At 40.9% G+C, this 24,544-nt stretch overlaps 1 long non-coding RNA gene across 1 annotated transcript; it reads left to right on the top strand.

Annotated features, from left to right (window-relative positions):
* Positions 1-576: 576 nt before the first annotated feature.
* On the top strand, positions 577-24,383 carry LOC117505789. Its single transcript, XR_004559261.1, has 3 exons — positions 577-681; positions 10,051-10,053; positions 24,343-24,383. It is a non-coding gene; the product is annotated as an uncharacterized LOC117505789 (long non-coding RNA).
* The last annotated feature ends 161 nt before the right edge of the window (positions 24,384-24,544 follow it).

Here is a 24,544-nt window from a genome sequence, read left to right as displayed (position 1 = left end):
GGGACGGTGATCACCTGGGAATTCGGGACTTGGCGGCTCCAGTATTCACCAGGTTTGGTGGCGGCGGAAATCGTGTGGTTCCGGCTCTTCTCAGGACAGACGTCTTCTATCCTCGAGCCTGCCCACACGTCACCTTTGTTGATTGACTGTAATCTTATTCTGAGATTGTCTGTATGTTCGTTGTGCTCCTTCACAACATTAAATTGGCTCATCTATTGACCGTTCATTTGCGCCCCCTGTTGTGGGTCCGTGTCACTACACTTTCACAACAGATACGAGTTCAGAGAGGGATATTCCAGAGAGACAGACTCTCACCACTTTTATTCTGCTTAATCATAGACCCACTCAGTAAGATCCTGAAGGAGCATGATATCGGGTATGACTTAAGTAGAGACAGAGGAAGGAAAAACCAAAAACCTGTGAACCATCTGCTGTACGTGGATGATTTGAAAATCTATGCCGACACAAAAAAGGGACTCAGTCAGCTCGTGGAAACTGTCCATAAGTTCTCCAAAGACATTGGTATGGAATTTGGACTGGACAAATGCTCAAAATGCACAATCAAAAAAAGGTAAACAAAGAAAAACCGAAAACATACAGTTGGATGAGGAGAGCTACATTGAAGATTTGGCTGAAGATTCCACACACAAATACTTGGGAATAGAAGAAAATGCTACAATAGTGCACAAGAAATTCTGTCATACAGCTATTGAGGGTGTAAACCATCAAAGCAAGTTCGTTTTATTGAGCCCAGTAGATTTTAATTGGTGTTGAATGAAGTAGAATCTGTAGAACATCTGTCACCGTAAAATGTGTTTATCCTGAAGTATTTAAATAATGTGGAGGTTAAAGTCTTTCTACACTCAACAAAAATATAAACGCAACACTTTTGGTTTTGCTCCCATTTTGTATGAGATGAACTCAAAGATCTAAAACTTTTTCCACATACACAATATCACCATTTCCCTCAAATATTGTTCACAAACCAGTCTAAATCTGTGATAGTGAGCACTTCTCCTTTGCTGAGATAATCCATCCCACCTCACAGGTGTGCCATATCAAGATGCTGATTAGAAGCCATGATTAGTGCACAGGTGTGCCTTAGACTGCCCACAATAAAAGGCCACTCTGAAAGGTGCAGTTTTATCACACAGCACAATGCCACAGATGTCGCAAGATTTGAGGGAGCGTGCAATTGGCATGCTGACAGCAGGAATGTCAACCAGAGCTGTTGCTTGTGTATTGAATGTTCATTTCTCTACCATAAGCCGTCTCCAAAGGCGTTTCAGAGAATTTGGCAGTACATCCAACCAGCCTCACAACCGCAGACCACGTGTAACCACACCAGCCCAGGACCTCCACATCCAGCATGTTCACCTCCAAGATCGTCTGAGACCAGCCACTCGGACAGCTGCTGGAACATTCGGTTTGCATAACCAAAGAATTTCTTCACAAACTGTCAGAAACCGTCTCAGGGAAGCTCATCTGCATGCTCGTCGTCCTCATCGGGGTCTCGACCTGACTCCAGTTCGTCGTTGTAACCGACCTGAGTGGGCAAATGCTCACATTCGCTGGCGTTTGGCACGTTGGAGAGGTGTTCTCTTCACGGATGATGCGAAGGAGATGTGTTGCACTGCATAAGGCAAATGGTGGTCACACCAGATACTGACTGGTATCCCCCCCAATAAAACAAAACTGCACCTTTCAGAGTGGCCTTTTATTGTGGGCAGTCTAAGGCACACCTGTGCACTAATCATGGTGTCTAATCAGCATCTTGATATGGCACACCTGTGAGGTGGGATGGATTATCTCAGCAAAGGAGAAGTGCTCACTATCACAGATTTAGACTGGTTTGTGAACAATATTTGAGGGAAATGGTGATATTGTGTATGTGGAAAAAGTTTTAGATCTTTGAGTTCATCTCATACAAAATGGGAGCAAAACCAAAAGTGTTGCGTTTATATTTTTGTTGAGTATATAATATGATGCTGCTTTAGAAAAGAGCAACAACGGTTAGTGAGTGAAATAGAATCTGGTTCAGCAGGAGAACAACTTGCTGGTTTCTTAACTGTCTCCACCTTGTTTTACCTGAAATCCTTGGACGCGATCACAAAAGGGTTTTTATAAAAAGGTGGATGGTGAACAAGCCATAAAAAATATATATATAGGATTTTTTTTTTTTTTTGCATTAATGCCTGTAGATACATATCATACCAGTTCCGGTGGGCAACAGGCCTTATGAAGAGGAACCTGAAAATATACCTCAAATCAATCCCTGGTCACCCAAGTGCCCACGAGGTTCTGTTATCAGCAATTAAGGGAACGATCACCATCTCTCAGAGAGCCCTCAGATACAATATCAGCAATGTTTAGGGTGTAAATAAAGACTCCGAGTCTGGGGCCCCTTACATTATATTAAAAAGAAATCCAAGAGGAAAAAAAAAAGGTGGCTCTGTGTCATAAGATTTGGACTACAACCCCCGGCAAAAATGATGGAATCACCGGCCTCAGAGGATGTTCATTCAGTTGTTTAGTTTTGTAGAAAAAAAGCAGATCACAGACATGACACAAAACTAAAGTCATTTCAAATGGCAACTTTCTGGCTTTAAGAAACACTATAAGAAATCAAGAAAAAAAATTGTGGCAGTCAGTAACGGTTACTTTTTTAGACCAAGCAGAGGGAAAAAAAAATATGGAATCACTCAATTCTGAGGAAAAAATTATGGAATCATGAAAAACAAAAGAACGCTCCAACACATCACTAGTATTTTGTTGCACCACCTCTGGCTTTTATAACAGCTTGCAGTCTCTGAGGCATGGACTTAATGAGTGACAAACAGTACTCTTCATCTATCTGGCTCCAACTTTCTCTGATTGCTGTTGCCAGATCAGCTTTGCAGGTTGGAGCCTTGTCATGGACCATTTTCTTCAACTTCCACCAAAGATTTTCAATTGGATTAAGATCCGGACTATTTGCAGGTCATGCCATTGACCCTATGTGTCTTTTTGCAAGGAATGTTTTCACAGTTTTTGCTCTATGGCAAGATGCATTATCATCTTGAAAAATGATTTCATCATCCCCAAACATCCTTTCAATTGATGGGATAAGAAAGGTGTCCAAAATTTCAATGTAAACTTGTGCATTTATTGATGATGTAATGACAGCCATCTCCCCAGTGCCTTTACCTGACATGCAGCCCCATATAAATCTCGTTGGAATGGCACCAAACAAACGTTCCAGCATCATCACCTTGCCCAATGCACATTCAAGATTCATCACTGAATATGACTTTCATCCAGTCATCCACAGTCCACGATTGCTTTTCCTTAACCCATTGTAACCTTGTTTTTTTCTGTTTAGGTGTTAATGATGGCTTTCGTTTAGCTTTTCTGTATGTAAATCCCATTTCCTTTAGGCGGTTTCTTACAGTTCGGTCACAGACGTTGACTCCAGTTTCCTCCCATTCGTTCCTCATTTGTTTTGTTGTGCATTTTTGATTTTTGAGACATATTGCTTTAAGTTTTCTGTCTTGATGCTTTGATGTCTTCCTTGGTCTACCGGTATGTTTGCCTTTAACAACCTTCCCATGTTGTTTATATTTGGTCCAGAGTTTAGACACAGCTGACTGTGAACAACCAACATCTTTTGCAACATTGCGTGATGATTTACCCTCTTTTAAGAGTTTGATAATCCTCTCCTTTGTTTCAATTGACATCTCTTGTGTTGGAGCCATGATTCATGTCAGTCCACTTGGTGCAACAGCTCTCCAAGGTGTGATCACTCCTTTTTAGATGCAGACTAATGAGCAGATCTGATTTGATGCAGGTGTTAGTTTTGGGGATGAAAATTTACAGGGTGATTCCATAATTTATTCCTCAGAATTGAGTGAGTCCATTATTTTTTTTTTCCCTCTGCTTGGTCTAAAAAAGTAACCGTTACTGACTGCCACAATTATTTTTCCTGATTTTCTTACAGTGTTTCTTAAAGCCAGAAAGTTGCCATTTGAAATGACTTTAGTTTTGTGTCATGTCTGTGATCTGCTTTTTTTCTACAAAACTAAACAACTGAATGAACATCCTCCGAGGCCGGTGATTCCATAATTATTGCCAGGGGTTGTAAAAGGTGGTGTGAAGGTGTGATGTGTTTGATGTTCATGGTGTTTAACCTGTCAGTAAGGTGATGCAGTAGTCAAGGTGTGAGATGGCATCTGTGTCAGGAGTCCTGCTGCATGCTGGGAAACTTTATGATTCTCTCTGTGTTGTAATGTCTTATTGTTGAAATTGTAAATTTTGGGGAAATATGCACTTTTAGGGTAAAAACTGAAACTCAACACAGTTTTTTCCTTCTTTAGTTCCTGATTGATTTTAATTATGTTTTTGTTTCCTTCATTGAAGCACTGTTCACGATTCTTCCTCACAAAATATTAAAATTTTGAATTGTTTTGGGAAATGTGGATTTTTTTTTTTTATTGTGAAAATAGTGAAATCCATCAAAACACATTTTCTTCTTCAGTTTCTGATTTTAATTCTGTTGATTTTGTTTGATTCATTTAAACTCTGTTCACAATCCTTCCTTGTGGAAATATGAAATTATAAAATTTGGGGAAAAATATGGACTTCTGTGGGGAGAGATTTATGCAAAAATATTTCTTATCTTTGATGTTTATTTTTTTGAATTTCATTCAGATAAATTGGTTTGATTCATTTAAACACTGTTCACAATTCTTCCTCAAAAAAAGTTTTTTTGCTGTCATTACACACTGTGTGTTTGGAAAACAATAACATTCACCCAAAATGCTTCTTTCCCTCCAGTTTTTGATAAATTTTAATTGTGATGGTTTTGTTTGATTCATCAAAGCTCTGTCCTAAACTTCAGAATTTCAAATTTGGGTAAATTACTCATTTTTGGGTATGAAAACCATTAAATATACCCAACTTTCCAAGTTGCTTGATAGAGGGGGAAAAAAAGTCACTGAAACAAGACGGTATTTTGTTTCCATCAAGTTTCTGTCCCCTGATCCAGTCGACAGTCAACATTTCAGCTGGAACTTCAGGTTTCATTCAAAAGTCTATTTACACAATAGTATAAACACTAAAATGACTCTTAGAAAATTTCCAGCCGTTGGTAAAGAATTTTATTTGGGGTTTGTCATCATTTTCCTCACCTGCATAGTGCAGGGAAATAGTTGGAGAATAAACCCGGGTGAGCTCTGGTTATTAACTAGAACAGGGTCATGATGTCTGCTGCTGTACCTGTAAGGTCAGAGGTCAAACCATCAGTGGTGACAGAAGTTGATGGTGGAGGTGGAACGAGGAGCGTCTTAAAGGGGAACAACATTTTTGCTGACTCAGCAGCGTTTCTGATTCTGTCATGAAGACAATTTGGCAGCAGAAATGCTGGAAGATCAACATGACAGAAGAGACGGACATGAACTGAGGACAACAGGGTGTCCACATTTATAACGCTGACGTTCAGCTGCTCTGATCCAGGTTTCTGACAGCTTCACTCAGCTGCCTTTATAATTGTAAATCCCTTTATCAGACACACGAGGGCAGCATTTCTCCAAAAATAATGTTCACAGGATTTTCATGAAGAAACCATCAGTTTGTCTGAAAGCACCAGATTTGGTGTTTCTGTTGATGAAACAGTTGAGTCGAGGAGGTTTTCTGTCCTGTTTAAGGAGAATAAATTCTCTGATCATAAAGATTCTCTAAGCGTATAGTTTAGACTATTTATGACTGAATGTTCTGGAGTTATGGGTTAAAAACAGCAGAAAAGGTGACAAAGGTCAACTTCAGTCCACACAGGGGTCAAAAGTTAAAGTTGCTCTAAATGTGCTAAAAAGTGATGTAAATTATTCTGATCAGTCAAATAATGTGGTTTATGCTTTTATAATGTTGACCCCTGTGTCGACCTCTTGGTTGACCTCTACCTGGCTCCAGCTGCCACCCATCATGTGGACGGCTCCATGTGTTACTGAACCACAAGACAAAATGTCACAAAGGACAGAAATGAAATTCATGGTGATGATTTTGTCTGCTGTCGTCTCCAAACAACAAAGTCACTCAGTTCTGACAAATACTCACATGTTGACCCGTAGAGAATCACAGGTTCTAGATGTGGTCATTTGTCCTATATACAGAGGACAGCTGAGTTTTGGGAAATTCTCTTATACTACATTTTTTTTAAGTCTTGACATCAAAACATTTCTTGGCTTTTATGAAAGTCTTTATTGAAGGTTTAATCTGTTTTCAGTTGTGTTCAATTTTCTAAAATGATTTTTTTGTTGTTAATAAGCTTTTCTGAAGCTGCTTAACCAGGACAATATTCTATGTAAAGAAATTACAAAATATCTAAAGTTTTATATTTGTACTGTGACAGTGTTCATATTAGATCATTTTATTTTTTTACATTTTATATTTTATTTTATTTTTTACACTGTTGAGACACAATTCTGCTGTTTTGTCCGGAGTGTGAACATGTTAATTCTGGGTTTGAGTCACATACAGACAGAAAATGTCCAGATTCGAATCTTCTGTCTGTGCTGTTTGAGGATGGACAGACTGATGAACTCTGGCAGGTCTGTTGCAACCTCACAAGCTTTTATTTTTGAAATACAGGCTCTTATTGTGGAAGTGCGACATAAACAGGCTTGTTGCTTTCAATAATTTCTGATTTTGGATTTCAGTTGATGCTCCAGATACACAAACGAAGAAGAAGTGTTTCCTGTTGTGGTCCGAGGCTAAAGCTAGTTAGCTGGAGATGCTGGAAACTTGTGTGAACAGATCAAACTTCACTCTGTGATCCTCGAATATGTTTTTTGAAGAGCTCCAGAAGCACAAAGGTCGACAGTAAACCGGAAGAAGAAGAAAAGGCGAAGTTAGCGCGAAAAGGTAGAAGAGCTGAGAAGGTTGTTGAAACAGCGGCTAACTGCTGCTAATGAAGCCGAGATATTTGAGTTGGTAGAAACAAACAGATCGCAGAGCAGCAAGAAGAAACGAGTGGATTTAAAGAAGAGAAGAAACTAGTTTTCAAGCCTGAAGTTCGCTGATCCACAGCAGGTTTGTCCACTAAACTTTATTTCAGACCAACTCCACCACATCCAAATGATAGCTGCTAGTTTGTGTTGGAGTTCTGATTATAGACTGAACACCAAATATCAGCAGGAATAAATAAGACAAACTGTGACTTATCATGATAAATGAAGGACAGTTCAGCTTGGTGATTGACTGATGAAGACGACGATCAGTAGATGCTATTGATTACAGTTTATCCTCTTTTTATACACACAAAAATGGAACTATGCTCACAATTAATAAAATCTGAAGCTCATGAATCAACATCATGACTCCAAACTGCTGAACTCTGAGCACAACATCATGGTTTCACTTAAACCAGTTAGAATCAGACTTAATTTATCCTGAAGCAAACTGCTGATGTTCCAACTTCACAGATAAACAGAGATACAAGTCGACATGAAGAACAGGAGACTGGATCAGAAAAATAACCATCATAAGTTCTTTCAGCTTCTCTCTTTTTGTTCAGGGTCCCACAGCAGATCTGATATGTATCTGAGTGTGAAGTTTTACACTGGATGCTCTTCCTGATACAACTCCACATGACATGGAGAATGGGCACAGATGGTGTTGAACCACTGACCTTCTGGTTTGCAAACAAGCCCACTTACCCCCACGCTGGCGTATAATAAAAACCATAATAATAACCATAATAGAAGAAAATAAAATTGAAGATCTATCAGGATAAGATGACTTTAAAAACCTCTTTAACACTGAGGGTGAATTCTGAGTCCTGATAGTGTTGATAAAATCACACATACAAATGATTTATTGCACATTCTGACAGGGAGGGGACAGCTGTTATGTTAATGAGGGTCAAAGGGAGGAGTTATAGAGTCTAATGGATCATTTTGAGGCTACATTCCCCACCGCTAGGCTACATGACATCATCAGTTGCCTTTGTCGTTGCTCGCAGTGAGCAACGTAATTTTGTGTTTTCTGACACGTAGCGGTTTGGTTTATTTTGATCCAGCACTTAGCACTAAAAGGTCAACATCAGTAACCTGTTGTTCACAAGTAAGAGCAGCTCTGTTTATGAGCTGATGAAAAATAATTATCTTTGCTCCCAGAATTTATTCATCACTGCAAAATTCAAATCAACATGATTTCAATGAATAAAATACATTATTTTCTACAGCTCCCATCAATGGTGAAAACTCGGGAACATTTCCTTGGTAACTTGGTAGCATTAATATTCGGCTTTGCTACCAGGTGTAACATGTCGACCCCAATAGTGTAAATGTGCAGAAATGTGGGTTTAAAAAGAGTGAGAGAAAGAGGCTGTGATGGAGTCTGGTCCCAGAATAGTGCAGCAGATTGGCAAAATGATTTTGTGACTAAAGCATGAAATTTGGCATACACATTGTAAATTAATTCTTATTTTCAGATGTGGAGGTATCCTGGAGCTGACCTCTCATGACCCACAGGGGTCAGTGAAGATTTTCACAGGGGTCAAAATTTAAAACTGTTCCAATCATATTGAAAGGTATATCATATTATTTGTCTGATCATAACAATTCCAAAAAAAAGTATCGTTTAGACTGTCCTTGACTAAATGCTGTGGGGTTACAGGGTAAAAACGGCAACAATGAGGACAGGTCAGTTTCAGTTTTACAGGGGTAAAACAAAGTTGCACCAATTTTGGCAATAAAGTGAAGCAAATTATTGGTTAAGCTACTAAGATTAATAAATGGAATAGTTTTGTCTGCGTTGAATGCTTGTCCTCCAAAGTAAAGGTCAAACAAGGTTGATGTCCATTGGATTCTATGACATGAGACATATGGCACCCTGTAATATGATCAAATCAAATCAATTTCATTTATATAGCGCCAAATCACAACAAACAGTTGCCCCAAGGCGCTTCATATTGCAAGGCAAAGCCATACAATAATTACAGAAAAACCCCAACTGTCAAAACGACCCCCTGTGAGCAAGCACTTGGCGACAGTGGGAAGGAAAAACTCCCTTTTAACACGAAGAAACCTCCAGCAGAACCAGGCTCAGGGAGGGGCAGTCTTCTGCTGGGACTGGTTGGGGCTGAGGGAGAGAACCAGGAAAAAGACATGCTGTGGAGGGGAGCAGAGATCAATCACTAATGATTAAATGCAGAGTGGTGCATACAGAGCAAAAAGAGAAAGAAACACTCAGTGCATCATGGGAACCCCCCAGCAGTCTAAGTCTATAGCAGCATAACTAAGGGATGGTTCAGGGTCACAACAAACAGCGCCTTGGGGCAACTGTTTGTTGTGATTTGGCGCTATATAAAAAAATTGATTGATTGATTGATCTGCGTAACAATGAAAATTTAAGCAATGCCGTCTAATAATACTGCCTAAGGGAAGCATGTATAAAGTGAATAAAATTGGTCCTAGCACAGAACCTTGTGGAACTCCATAATTAACCTTAGTCTGTGAAGAAGATTCCCCATTTACATGAACAAATTGTAATCTATTAGATAAATATGATTCAAACCACCGCAGCACAGTGCCTTTAATACCTATGGCATGCTCTAATCTCTGTAATAAAATTTTATGGTCAACAGTATCAAAAGCAGCACTGAGGTCTAACAGAACAAGCACAGAGATGATTCCACTGTCTGAGGCCATAAGAAGATCATTTGTAACCTTCACTAATGCTGTTTCTGTACTATGATGAATTCTAAAACCTGACTGAAACTCTTCAAATAGACCATTCCTCTGCAGATGATCAGTTAGCTGTTTTACAACTACCCTTTTAAGAATTTTTGAGAGAAAAGGAAGGTTGGAGATTGGCCTATAATTAGCTAAGATAGCTGGGTCAAGTGATGGCTTTTTAAGTAATGGTTTAATTACTGCCACCTTAAAAGCCTGTGGTACATAGCCAACTAATAAAGATAGATTGATCATATTTAAGATCGAAGCATTAATTAATGGTAGGGCTTCCTTGAGCAGCCTGGTAGGAATGGGGTCTAATAGACATGTTGATGGTTTGGAGGAAGTAACTAATGAAAATAACTCAGACAGAACAATCGGAGAGAAAGAGTCTAACCAAATACCGGCATCACTGAAAGCAGCCAAAGAGAACAATATGTCTTTGGGATGGTTATGAGTAATTTTTCTCTAATAGTTAAAATTTTATTAGCAAAGAAAGTCATGAAGTCATTACTAGTTAAAGTTAAAGGAATACTCGGCTCAATAGAGCTCTGACTCTTTGTCAGCCTGGCAACAGTGCTGAAAAGAAACCTGGGGTTGTTCTTATTTTCTTCAATTAGTGATGAGTAGTAAGATGTCCTAGCTTTACGGAGGGCTTTTTTATAGAGCAACAGACTCTTTTTCCAGGCTAAGTGAAGATCTTCTAAATTAGTGAGACGCCATTTCCTCTCCAACTTACGGGTTATCTGCTTTAAGCTGTGAGTTTGTGAGTTATACCACGGAGTCAGGCACTTCTGATTTAAGGCTCTCTTTTTCAGAGGAGCTACAGCATCCAAAGTTGTCCTCAATAAGGATATAAAACTATTGAAGAGATAATCTATCTCACTCACAGAGTTTAGGTAGCTACTCTGCACTGTGTTGGTATATGGCATTGGAGAACATAACAAAGAAGGAATCATATCCTTAAACCTAGTTACAGCGCTTTCTGAAAGACTTCTACTGTAATGAAACTTATTCCCCACTGCTGGGTAGTCCATCAGAGTAAATGTAAATGTTATTAAGAAATGATCAGACAGAAGGGGGTTTTCAAGGAATACTGTCAAGTCTTCAATTTCCATACCGTAAGTCAGAACAAGATCTAAGGTATGATTAAAGTGGTGGGTGGACTCATTTACATTTTGAGCAAAGCCAATCGAGTCTAACAATAGATTAAATGCAGTGTTGAGGCTGTCATTCTCAGCATCTGTGTGGATGTTAAAATCGCCCACTATAATTATCTTATCTGAGCTAACCACTAAGTCAGACAAAAGGTCCGAAAATTCACAGAGAAACTCACAGTAACGACCAGGAGGACGATAGTTAACAACAAATAAAACTGGTTTTTGGGACTTCCAATTTGGATGGACAAGACTAAGAGTCAAGCTTTCAAATGAATTAAAGCTCTGTCAGGGTTTTTGATTAATTAATAAGCTGGAATGGAAGATTGCTGCTAATCCTCCGCCCCGGCCCGTGCTACGAGCATTCTGACAGTTAGTGTGACTCGGGGGTGTTGACTCATTTAAACTAACATATTCATCCTGCTGTAACCAGGTTTCTGTAAGGCAGAATCAATCAATATGTTGATCCATTATTATATCATTTACTAACAGGGACTTAGAAGAGAGAGACCTAATGTTTAATAGACCACATTTAACTGTTTTAGTCTGTGGTGCAGTTGAAGGTGCTATATAATTTTTTCTTTTTGAATTTTTATGCTTAAATAGATTTTTGCTGGTTATTGGTGGTCTGGGAGCAGGCACCGTCTCTACGGGGATGGGGTAATGAGGGGATGGCAGGGGGAGAGAAGCTGCAGAGAGGTGTGTAAGACTACAACTCTGCTTCCTGGTCTCAACCCTGGATAGTCACGGTTTGGAGGATTTAAGAAAATTGGCCAGATTTCTAGAAATGAGAGCTGCTCCATCCAAAGTGGGATGGATGCCGTCTCTCCTAACAAGACCAGGTTTTCCCCAGAAGCTTTGCCAATTATCTATGAAGCCCACCTCATTTTTTGGACACCACTCAGACAGCCAGCAATTCAAGGAGAACATGCAGCTAAACATGTCACTCCCGGTCAGATTGGGGAGGGGCCCAGAGAAAACTACAGAGTCCGACATTGTTTTTGTAAAGTTACACACCGATTCAATATTAATTTTAGTGACCTCCGATTGGCGTAACCGGGTGTCATTACTGCCGACGTGAATTACAATCTTACCAAATTTACGCTTAGCCTTAGCCAGCAGTTTCAAATTTCCTTCAATGTCGCCTGCTCTGGCCCCCGGAAGACAATTGACTATGGTTGCTGGTGTCGCTAACTTCACATTTCTCAAAACAGAGTTGCCAATAACCAGAGTTTGATCCTCAGCGGGTGTGTCGTTGAGTGGGGAAAAACGGTTAGAGATGTGAATGGGTTGGCGGTGTACACGGGGCTTCTGTTTAGAACTACGCTTCCTCCTCACAGTCACCCAGTCGGCCTGCTTTCCCGGCTGCTCGGGATCTGCCGGGAGGGAACTAACGGCGGCTAAGCTACCTTGGTCTGCACCGACTACAGGGACCTGGCTAGCTGTAGGATTTTCCAAGGTGCGGAGCCGAGTCTGCAATTCGCCCAGCCTGGCCTCCAAAGCTACGAATAAGCTACACTTATTACAAGTACCGTTACTACTAAAGGAGGCCGAGGAATAACTAAACATTTCACACCCAGAGCAGAAAAGTGCGGGAGAGACAGGAGAAGCCACCATGCAAAACCGGCTAAGAGCTAGTAGCTGCGCTAAGCTAGCGGATTCCTAAAAACACGCAAAGTAAATAACGTGTAAATAATTTAGAGGTGATTCAGCAGAGGGAGTGCTTTAGTTAAGGCACGTGAAGATTACACTGGGAAACAAATCATTATCTAGTTAACTAGATCAATCTAACTGCGCAGATTAAACAGCTAACAGATACAGAAAGACACCGCTGTGCTCCGGAACAGGAAGTGATATCAATACCACAGTGAGAGCCAACCACCTCTACTGGTGGTTGGCTCTCACTGTGGTATTGATATCACATATGATAACTGAAATACCTCATAAATATCTACCACTGACCTCATAAACATTCATTATTTGTCTAATATTCACTGAAAGCTTATCAGATAGCAGGTATAAAACCCACAACTGAGGGCTTGGTAGCAGCAGGTGTGATGGACAAAAAGCCCTTGTAATACACCAGTTTTTCGAATCAAAAAGCCAAATTCAGATGATTATAGATGAACAATCAGTTCTATAGTGAACGCTGAAACCCCGGTGGTCCCAGACCCACACATTGCTTTCAAATATTCCTCCTGATCCCTGCTGGTACACAGTTATTGACTTATGCTCAGCATTTTTCTTAGTGTACCACTAGGTCCAGTTTCTCTGTATCAATATGCATCAAGTCATCAAGAACATCAGTATACTTACATGCATCTGGCACAAGGTTATGTTGAAAGACCTTCATTAGTCAATAAAATACTGACAAATGACTTACGACACCTAGAAGTATGGCACTACAATATGTAGATGACCTATTGGGTGGTAAAAAATTCAGTGTGAAAAACATCCTGTTTCAGTCCTATTAACTTTGGCGGGGGGAATAAGGTGAGCAAAGATAAATTACAGTTTTGTCCATCACAAGTTGAATAGTTTGGCAGACAGTTGTGTGGTAAGAAACGAGCTGTTGTTCCCTCACAAACTGAGACAATAAATAAAGCTCCCAAACAGTCGGACAGATGTTGCTGTTCCTGGGAACGGTTGGTATTAGCTGACCGTGGATCTGTGATTATGGAATTTAAACCGTCCTGTTACGTGACCTGGTTTGAGCTGCAGCTCAAACTCATGGTTTGGCTGAATTGCAGTGGACTGCTGAAGCTGAAGGAGCCTTTCAGGCCTTAAAACAGGACATGCAAATGCCACCAGCACTGGGTGATCATAAAGTGTTACAGAGAAAGCAGGACATGGGTGTGCAGGTCTGATGCAGCAGCCATAAATTAGCATATTACAGTACCAAACTGGATAACATTGAGACAGAGCTTCATCCCTGTTACTGAGGCTGTCAGCAGCCGCCTTTGCCTTCTAGAAAGCATCGGCTATCAGAGTGGGACATCCAACCATTGTGTACGCATCCCACATGCTTTGATGACCAGCCCTCGCTTTGTGTTACCTCATACGAGGAGGACTGGTTATGAGGTAAATCCTTTCACCCCCAGAACTTACAATTCAATGCTGCAGCACGAGTCCAGCCACATGAATGGTGACGCCTGCAGAAGGGATACCACATGATTGTTCCCAGTCAACTGTTTTTCAGACCACAAGATTTATGTAATCAGGTTGATTCAACTTAAAACATAATCAACTGCTGCCTTATAACATGAGAAATTCAACTTCAAGACGAGCCGACTACCATTTGAAAATGCACATTGTTGAGTTCCGTTGACACTTTTACATTTAAATTTACATTTAACTTGTTTACAATCTGTTGGGTGGCGAAGCATAAACCAGAATGTGGACAGGCTGAGTTCCCTTCATTTCAGTGTGCAAAGACTGAATAATGTGAGCAGAGACGCTGTGACTACATGAACAAATAACAGGTTGGCTCCAGACTTGTGCATTTATCCCAAACACCATTGCTCCATGGAGGCAGCATTAACGGATGACAAATGCCCTAGAGAAGAAGAGGATGAGGACCAATGTGTTTTACTGCCTAAACGGGAGGTTGCTCCACGAAGTGTAAATACACATAGACCACTTTTTTTTCTGAGAGGCCATGAACTCATATAACAGTATATTTTTTGTTTGTTTTTGTTTATTGAGTGCTTTGTTAGAAATTCCCATGATGCACTGTGCAATGAAGACCTGCATTACACCTAACAAGTGCTTAGATTTTTATATTTTGGATTGATGGGAGTACTCTGTTTCTGTATTTTTTTGTTTTAATTACTAAGGTTCAAAGTATTGTATGTTATTCACCTATGAAATGACATGGATATGTCTGATTAAGGCGTGGGGCTGGGTGTCCAGCCAAGATGACCCTGGACACCCACACCTGGCCGATGGTGTGAGGACCTGGGTGCTTAGAGTCCGTAGTTCGTTTTGTTTTTCTGTTAGTATAGTATTATACCATGTGGAAGTTTTGTGGACATTCCTTGCCTAGGCTCTGGCCTTCGGAAGGAGGGCCAAGCCTCTGTGAGAGTTTTTTCCTTCTTTAGTTCATTTTCCACCTCAGTAACCCGCCGGAGGTTTCACTTGCATCCTCAGGAAAGGAACGGTAGGAGGTTATGTTTCGATCATGTTGTTTTTTTAATTCAATCAATTTTTTTTTTATATAGCGCCAAATCACAACAAACAGTTGCCCCAAGGTGCTTTATATTGTAAGGTAAGGCCATACAATAATTATGTAAAACCCCAACGGTCAAAACGACCCCCTGTGAGCAAGCACTTGGCGACAGTGGGAAGGAAAAACTCCCTTTTAACAGGAAGAAACCTCCAGCAGAACCAGGCTCAGGGAGGGGCAGTCTTCTGCTGGGACTGGTTGGGGCTGAGGGAGAGAACCAGGAAAAAGACATGCTGTGGAGGGGAGCAGAGATCGATCACTAATGATTAAATGCAGAGTGGTGCATACAGAGCAAAAAGAGAAAGAAACAGTGCATCATGGGAACCCCCCAGCAGTCTACGTCTATAGCAGCATAACTAAGGGATGGTTCAGGGTCACCTGATCCAGCCCTAACTATAAACTTTAGCAAAAAGGAAAGTTTTAAGCCTAATCTTAAAAGTAGAGAGGGTGTCTGTCTCCCTGATCTGAATTGGGAGCTGGTTCCACCAGAGATTATTATGGTCATGGGTGTTATTGAAGGGGGCTGTGGTATCCCTGCACCCTGAATGAAAGGTCGGGCAGGGCTAGTTTGGGGGGATTAGACCTCAGATCCACACCAACCACCAATGACACAGACCGGACAGTTGGATATTGACTTGATATAATCACGTCAAAAGGAGGAGTTGTTAATGTGTCACTGTGCTCTTGCTAAGCTCCAATCTCATTTCTCTTTTGTACCCCTTCCCCTACGCCTACCCCTTCAAAACAAGGGGTAAGGTGAGGGGGTATGCCTCTAGCCCTATGAATTGAGACACCCCTCCGACTTACGGGTTAAAAAAAAAACTGCCCGTGTCAAACTGCCGTCTTCACTGTTTGTTAACGTGGCAACTGAAATGCAGCTTGTAGCCTGTTTGCTCTTTGTATTTTCTCGCCTTTCTGTGTAAATGCAAATAAATAGAAGTCGCAGATTTCTTCAACACATCGTAATCATGCCGGAGAATTTTGTGGTATTAATAATTAATTTAATTAGTAATTTATAATAATAATAATAATAATAGTATTAATTATTAATTAATTAATGTTAATGGTGCTACTAATAATTAATCATTAGTAATAGTAATAATTAATATTGTTAATTATTAAATCATTAATTCATTGATTAGTAATTAATTCATGAATTAGTAATTAAAATAAATAAATTTGGGGGAGGTGATGGTCTAGTGGTTAAGGTGTTGGGCTTGAGTCCAGAAGATCATGGGTTCAAATCCCCGCCTGACTGGAAAATCACTAAGGGTCCTTGGGCAAGGCCTTTAATCCCCTATTGCTCCCGGTGTGTAGTGAGTGCCTTGTATGGCAGCACCCTGACATCGGCGTGAATGTGAGGCATAATTGTAAAGCGCTTTGAGTGTCTGATGCAGATGGAAAAGCGCAATATAAATGCAGTCCATTTATTTATTTAAATAAACAATTGAAATATATCAGTCTGTGTGTAATGAATGTACACATTATACAAGTTTGACTTTTTGAATGGAATGACTGAAATAAATCTACTTTTTCATGATATTCTAATTATATGTCCAGCACCTGTATGTATGTTCTGGGCTGCATCTAGTTCTGTTAACCTGATATTTCTTTTTCAAATTCTCCCATTTTTTGCATCCAGCTCTATTTCCTTTAGAAATGTCTTTGACAGATAATATCAGTCTGTCAGGACGTCAGGTTATGTCTTACACATGTGTGTGTAGATATTTTACAACTTCTCCTCATTTTCTGCCTCATTTTCTTATTAGGAGTCGAGTGTGTTCAGGGCTCCCTGTTTGTTCACTAAATACACACACGTCTTACAGACCTTGAAATCCAACAGCAGGGGGCGCTATTATCCAAAGATTTATGAACATACAAATTAACCTGCTTATCTTTTATCATGATTTTCTCCGTTGTGAGATATAAAAGTGTCTTATCGTAGCGTTCGTGTGTATGTGCATTATAACGCCTCAGCGCACGAGCGAACTTACAATATTCTTCAGAATGACAATATACACAACATGCAGACACGTTACTGTCATAGACAACTGCCTGTAAAGTTTTTGTTCAAGTTATAACTTTCTAAACAGCGTAATTTGTAATGAAAGTCGCTTCATTTGTGCAGCTCTTTGGGCACCATGATTGTTTCTGTGGAGACAGCAGTAAGCTCCTCCTAACCCTCCAAACGGACTGTGCATCCAGATTCACTCCAAACGGAGGGGTTTGAAGCCCTCCACCTAACCCTCCACCTCACTCCAAAAAGAGAATTGAGACCCCTCTGTCTCTCGTGCCCGCGCAAATGGAGGGGACGGGGTAAGAGGAAGGGCCGAGATTCAGCCTAAAAGTCTCCACTTCTCTTGTCGGTTGTTACACCGCTCTTAGGACTTCTTGTAGCTGCCAGGAAGTCTCCACTTCTCTTCTCTGCACAGGTGGGTCTCTTATTTGCGTGAGAAGACACAGGAAGTCTCCACTTCTCTTCTCTGCACAGGTGGGTCTCTGTGCTCTTGCTCAGGTCTCTTATTTGCGTGAGAAGACACAGGAAGTCTCCACTTCTCTTATCTGCAAAGGCACAACAACAGGACATGAGTGTGGTGAATCATCAGCCAACCCAAGGGCCTGTTTTTGTGTGTTCCACTTTGAACTAGTTACTTGGCCTGACATAGTTGTAACACCACTATACGATTCCGTACTTTGCTGATCACACACTGAGCACGCGGGTGAACTGCCTCTGTGTCTCTGTGAACACACATGAGAATTGTCTGCGGATTTCCAACTTTTTGTGGATTTCTGGGCCATTTCTGAGATCGATGTAAATCCACTGAAAAAAATGTATACGAGGGCTGTCAATAAAGTAACGGTCCTTTTTATTTTTTTCAAAAACTATATGGATTTCATTCATATGTTTTTACGTCAGACATGCTTGAACCCTCGTGCGCATGCGTGAGTTTTTCCACGCCTGTCGGTGACATCATTCGCCTGTGACCACTCCTTGTGGGAGGAGTCGTCCAGCCCCTTGTCGGAATTCCTTTGTCTGAGAAGTTGCTGAGAGACTGGCGCTTTGTTTGATCAAAATTTTTTCTAAACCTGTGAGACACATCGAAGTGGACACGGTTCGAAAAATTAAGCTGGTTTTCAGTGAAAATTTTAACGGCTGATGAGAGATTTTGAGGTGATTCTGTCGCTTTAAGGACTTCCCACGGAGCGAGACGTCGCTCAGCGCTCTCAGCCGCCGTCGTCAACCTGTTCAAGCTGAAAACCTCCACATTTCAGGCTCTATTGATCCAGGACGTCGTGAGAGAACAGAGAAGTTTCAGAAGAAGTCGGTTTCAGCATTTTATCCGGATATTCCGCTGTTAAAGGAGATTTTTTTAATGAAAGACGTGCGGACGGATCCGCGCGTCGGGACGCAGCCGACGCGGTGTGGCGGCACAGGAAAAACACCTCCGTGTTGATAACCATTTGTAAAATCCAGGCGGCTTTTGATGGCTTTCAGTGGAGTGAGTATATGAGAAATTGTTTAACAGGCAGGACATGTTCCAACTTGTCCTTAAGGCTTTCAACAGAGGTGTTTTTCCTGTGGCGGAGCGTCGCGGCGGCTGCGTCCCAATGCGCGGACCCGTCCGCACGTCTTTCAAGGACCGTTACTTTATTGACAGCCCTCGTATGTCAAAACTACTGCACAGATTTTGATGAAATTTTCACCACAGATAGATATTGGGCCATGGAAGAGTCCATTAAATTTTGGAGATTAAGATCTGAATCTGGATTCTGGATCAAGATTCCCTTTATATAGACTTTAAAGGATTATGTCAAAACTACTTCACGCATTCTCACCAAACTTTCAACACAGATAAATATTACACCAGGGAAGACTCCAATAAATTTTGGATGTGATCCGGATCCAGATTCTGGATCAAGATTTCCCTTTATATTGGCTTTGAAGGATTTCTTCAAAACTACTTCACGGTTTCTCACAAAAATTGCACCACAGATAGATATTGGGACATGGAAGACCCCACTGAATTTTGGAGGTGATCCAGATCCCGATTAGCAGACATCAGAAATCTCTGATTTCTCTCGTTATAGATGTAACATCATAATCGTTGAGTTGCACATCGGCACACAGTGATGGTATTTTAGAATCAGTGAGGCAACGTTTCATGATTAGTTCACAAAATAAATGCATGCCAGACATTTTGAACATTTCAGAGTTTTCTTTGCACACTGGCTCCCAGCGGTGCACAGTTCACACGCAGTTTACAATAAGTTACTCACTGACAGACCAGATTGCCAGTGTCAAGGTGTCTTTACAATTGTGGAAGACAAAGACATTAATTACAATTTGTGAAATTTAACACAAATCCTGATGTACATTTCCACTTTCTCAGTTCCATCAGGTCAATAACTTACTGTCATCAGGTCAAACTCACCACTCTGATACTTTATTTTAATGAGTGTTGTTCTAACATTTATTGTTAATTTGTTTCTTTGCAGACATGCAGCCGTTGTTGGTGATTAAAGAAGAAACTCTCCCTGAACACCAGGAATGGAATCTGAGTGTTGACCAGGAGGACATTAAAGAAGAAGAGAAGCTGTGGATAAGTCAGCAGGGAGAGCAGCTTCAGCAGCTGGAGGAGGCAGATCTCACCAAGTTTGGTTTCACTGCCGTCCCTGTGAAGAGTGAAAATGATGATGAAAAACCAGAGTCATCACAGCTTCATCAAAGCCCAAGTGATGAGAGCACAGAGGCTGAGTCTGTAGCCAGCAGCTCATCTGTACACAGAACACTGACAGCAGAAGCTGATGGAGAGGACGATGGAGGACCACAACCAGCCAGCAACTCAGGTCCAAACAGTCATTTACAACCAGACACCAGTGGCAGGAGTTCAGACACTTCTGGAACTGACACTGATGACAGTTATGACTGGAAACAGACCAGAGAACTTCAATCAAGTTTTAACTGTCCAAAAAATACCAATAGTGTTTGTTCAGGCAACACTGATGAGAAACAATCTAAATATGGAAAAGCATCTGGTCACATGAACAAATCAAAGGAGAAGCAAGCAAGCAGAAAACCATTTAGCTGTTCTGATCAGAGTAAAAGACAGAAACAGAAGGGCACTCAGAACAAACACATTAGAATTCAGACAGAACAAAAACCATTTGTCTGTACTGAGTGTGGTCAAAGATTTGGGCTAAAGAGCCACCTGAGCAGACATACGCTAATTCATACAGGGCAAAAACAGTTTGTCTGTTCTGAATGTGGTCAAAGGTTTGGACAAAAGTGCAACCTCAACAGACATATGATAATTCGTTCAGTTTTGTTTCCGTTTGATCACACAACGGTGACACAGCCGAACAGATAAGAGACGGTACTTCTTCAATCAACGAGTGGGTGCCTGGTGGAACAGTCTTCCTCAAGAAGTAATAGATGCACCCACGACAAACTCATTTAAAAGCCGACTGGATGATTATTTCAAGGATCACCCTATGGTCTACAACTACAGGGTGCTCGACTGTCCAGTCAACCCACATATGACGGTGGACCAGGTCTAAGAAGAGCGGCTTTCCGATAGGAATCCTTGTGGATTCCTTCCAAGCCGAAGAGGATATGTATATGTATGTATGTATACATACATCGAGCACAATGATTGACATGAACAGCAGCCAAGGACAATTGGAGAAGCATACAGGGTGGCCAATCAGATTGCAGGAAGAGTAGGCGGCCCACTCCCGCCCCTGTGAATGGACTGACTCCTCGGTGCCTGGATTTTTCTCCGCTCTTCTACTGACTACAAGACATGCAGCTGTTGTTGGTGATTAAAGAAGAAACTCTCCCTGAACACCAGGAATGGAATCTGAGTGTTGACCAGGAGGACATTAAAGAAGAAGAGAAGCTGTGGATAAGTCAGCAGGGAGAGCAGCTTCAGCAGCTGAAGGAGGCAGATCTCACCAAGTTTGGTTTCACTGCCGTCCCTGTGAAGAGTGAAAATGATGATGAAAAACCAGAGTCATCACAGCTTCATCAAAGCCCAAGTGATGAGAGCACAGAGGCTGAGCCTGTAGCCAGCAGCTCATCTGTACACAGAACACTGACAGCAGAAGCTGATGGAGAGGATGATGGAGGACCACAACCAGCCAGCAACTCAGGGTCCAAACAGTCATTTACAACCAGATACCAGTGGCAGGACTTCAGACACTTCTGGAACTGACACTGATGACAGTGATGACTGGAAACAGACCAGAGAACTTCAGACAAGTTTTAACTGTCAAAAAAATACCAATATTGTTCATTCAGGCAACACTGATGAGAAACAATTTAAAGGCCCTAAATATGGAAAAACATCTGGTCACATAAACAACTCAGAGCAACAAAAGGAGAAACAAGCAAGCGGAAAACCATTTAGCTGTTCTGATCGACAACAAATACTGGAACAGAAGGACACTCGGCTGGATAATCCACCAGATCAGCATAGTTCTGATCCTGGACTCCAGCAACAACAACATCAATGGACCAGAAGAAACAAACAAAACTACGCCACAGTTAATTGGACCATTGAAGAGAAAAAAAGATCTTTCACTGCTTCACTTACTCAAAGCATGAGAAGTGGGGCAGAAAGAAAAAAGCAGTATTTGAGGAACGCATAAAAGAAGCGGATTTACCTACACAAAAGAAAGAAGCCACCACAACTGCAAAACTGGAATCGATCACCTCACAGATCGCAAAATATCTGACGACTGAGGAAATAAAAAAAAATAAAGGAAGAAGCCCAAAAGGAAGCGATAAAAGACTATCAGTTGATGGATAAAGGGAAGCAACTCCAGTTTAAAAGGAGTCAGTGGAAGAGGGAGGAAGAATGGATACTGTTGTGGGCAAAGGAATATGCCAAAATAAAATACCCAAAAAATCAGACAGACATCCAAAGAATGGCAAAAAATATTCCACCACCACTGCCCAAATAAGAAAGACATCACTTGTAAGAATCTCACAACCCAAAAATCAAACTTTATCAAACAAAAACATTTCTCGGATGATGAAATAAAAACGATGCAACAGGAGATTGAGAAAATGATAAGAGAAGGCATCTGCCCTCTGACGCAACCCATTACACCACCAAAAAATGATTGCCCTCAAAAAAAGTACATCCCTGAAAAAACAAACCATTCACTGCCCCCCCAAAAAAAGGAACCATTCACTGCCTCCCCCAAAAAAACCATTCACTGCCCCCCGAAAAAACAAACAACTCACTGCCTCCCGAAAAAACAAACCATTCACTGCCTCCCGAAAAAAATAACCATTCACTGCCCCCCGAAAAAACAAACAACTCACTGCCTCCCGAAAAAACAAACCATTCACTGCCTCCCGAAAAAAATAACCATTCACTGTTCCCTGAAAAAAGGAACCATTCACTCCCCCCCAAAAAAACGAGCGACTCACTGCCCCCTGAAAAAATGAACAGTTCACCAGCTCATCTACAAAACAATATACAGGTGCACACAGACCCAGAACAGCAGGAACTAGAAGAGGAATTGGCAAATAAGACTGAAGAAACAAGAAAAATGGACATGAAAGAGCGCCCAAAGCTGACTAAACTAAAGGAAAATAAAAAATTCAAAAATATCCTGCAAAAAGTTAACATAGGACTGACCAAACTGGTCCCAAAAGGAGCCACATTGACAGAGTTAAACTCTGTAAATTATTGAGCGGCATGGTACATACAAAGTAAATTAGCCCCACAAGATTTGAAGAGAAACAGAACCACAAATAAGAAAAAGAATACCATGCCACGATGGAAAAAGAAATTACAACAAAAAATCAGCAGCCTAAGAGCAGAGATCTCCCAAATGGCCACATTTTTGGGAAACAAGAACCACAAAAAGAATCTTCTAAAAAAAAATAAATCGCATTAAAAGAAAATACAATGTTGAAGACAAACTGCTAGGTGGAAGGCTGGCTGAACATCAAGCCTTAGTAAAAGCTTTCGCAGCACAAATTAGGAACAAAGACAAGAAAATACAAGCAAAACAGATAAACAAACTATTTGCAAAAAATCCCAGACTAGTGTACAGAAAGCTGGCAAATGACACAATAGAAGTACAACAGCCACCTGAGAGAGAGGAAATTGAAAAATTCTGGAGACCACTCTTTGAAGACCCAAAACAACACCAAGAGGCTGAGTGGATTGAAAAAATACAACAGAAAAACAAAGACAAACAACAAATGCCAGCAATTGTAATCAATGAAGAAGAGATCAGAAAGAAAATGAGTGAATACAGTAACTTCAAGGCACCTGGCATCGACAAAATCCCAAATTTTTCGTTATAAAGACTGACAGCATTACACCAACATTATGCTGTGACTTTCACAAAAATATTGAACGGAGAAGAGGACACACCAGACTGGCTAACGACAGGGAACACAAGCCTAATTCCAAAGACCAAGGAAACACAGCTTCCCAACAAGTACAGACCCATCTGCTGCCTAACAACAACGTACAAATAGCTGACAGGAATCATAACTGATGACATTTATGAACATCTGGACAATGGTGGCTACCTGGAAAATGAACAGAAAGGTTGTTCCAGAAGAAGATTAGGAGCTAAAGACCAGTTACTGACAGACAAAGTTATCCTGGAGGACTGCAAAAAAAGGAGGAGGAACCTCAGCATGGCTTGGATTGACTACAAAAAGGCATTTGACAGTGTACCACACTCCTGGATCATGAGGTGCTTAAAACTCTACAACATCAATGAGAAAATAAGATCTTTCCTGAGAGCACAAATGAACAAGTGGAACACCACCATCACCCTCAATCACACAGAGGGACAAATAACAATCCCAGACATACGAGTTCAGAGAGGGATATTTCAGGGAGACAGACTCTCATCACTTTCATTCTGCTTAATCATGGACCCGCTCAGCAAGATCCTGAAGGAGCATGACATCGGATATGACTTAAGCAGAAGCAGGAAAAAAAAAAAACTTGTGAACCATCTGTTGTTCATGGACGATTTGAAAATCTATGCCAACACAAAAAACGGACTCACTCAGCTCGTGGAAACTGTCCATAAGTTCTCAAAAGACATTGGCATGGAATTTGGACTGGATAAATGCTCTAAATGCACAATGACAAAAGGAAAAAAGACAAAAACCGAAAACATACAATTGGATGAAGGGAGCTACATTGAAGATCTGGCTGCAGACTCCACATACAAATACTTGGGAATTGAACAAAGTAATACAATTGAGCACAAGAAAATGAGAACAAAAACAACAAAAGAATACCTAAACCGCTTAAAAAAGATCTGCAAAACACAGCTGACACCAAAAAATAAAATCACAGCCATAAACCAGTTTGCAATACCAGTGGTGACCTATGGGTTTGGCATAGTGAACTGGCCACAATGTGAGCTTAATAAATTGGACACAAAAACCAGGAAAATGCTCACCC

The sequence above is a fragment of the Thalassophryne amazonica genome, unplaced genomic scaffold (genome assembly GCF_902500255.1).
Source record: "Thalassophryne amazonica unplaced genomic scaffold, fThaAma1.1, whole genome shotgun sequence".
In the NCBI taxonomy this organism is placed as follows: domain Eukaryota; kingdom Metazoa; phylum Chordata; class Actinopteri; order Batrachoidiformes; family Batrachoididae; genus Thalassophryne; species Thalassophryne amazonica.
Note: the sequence above shows the minus strand (reverse complement) of the source record. Positions and strands in the feature narration are given on the sequence as shown.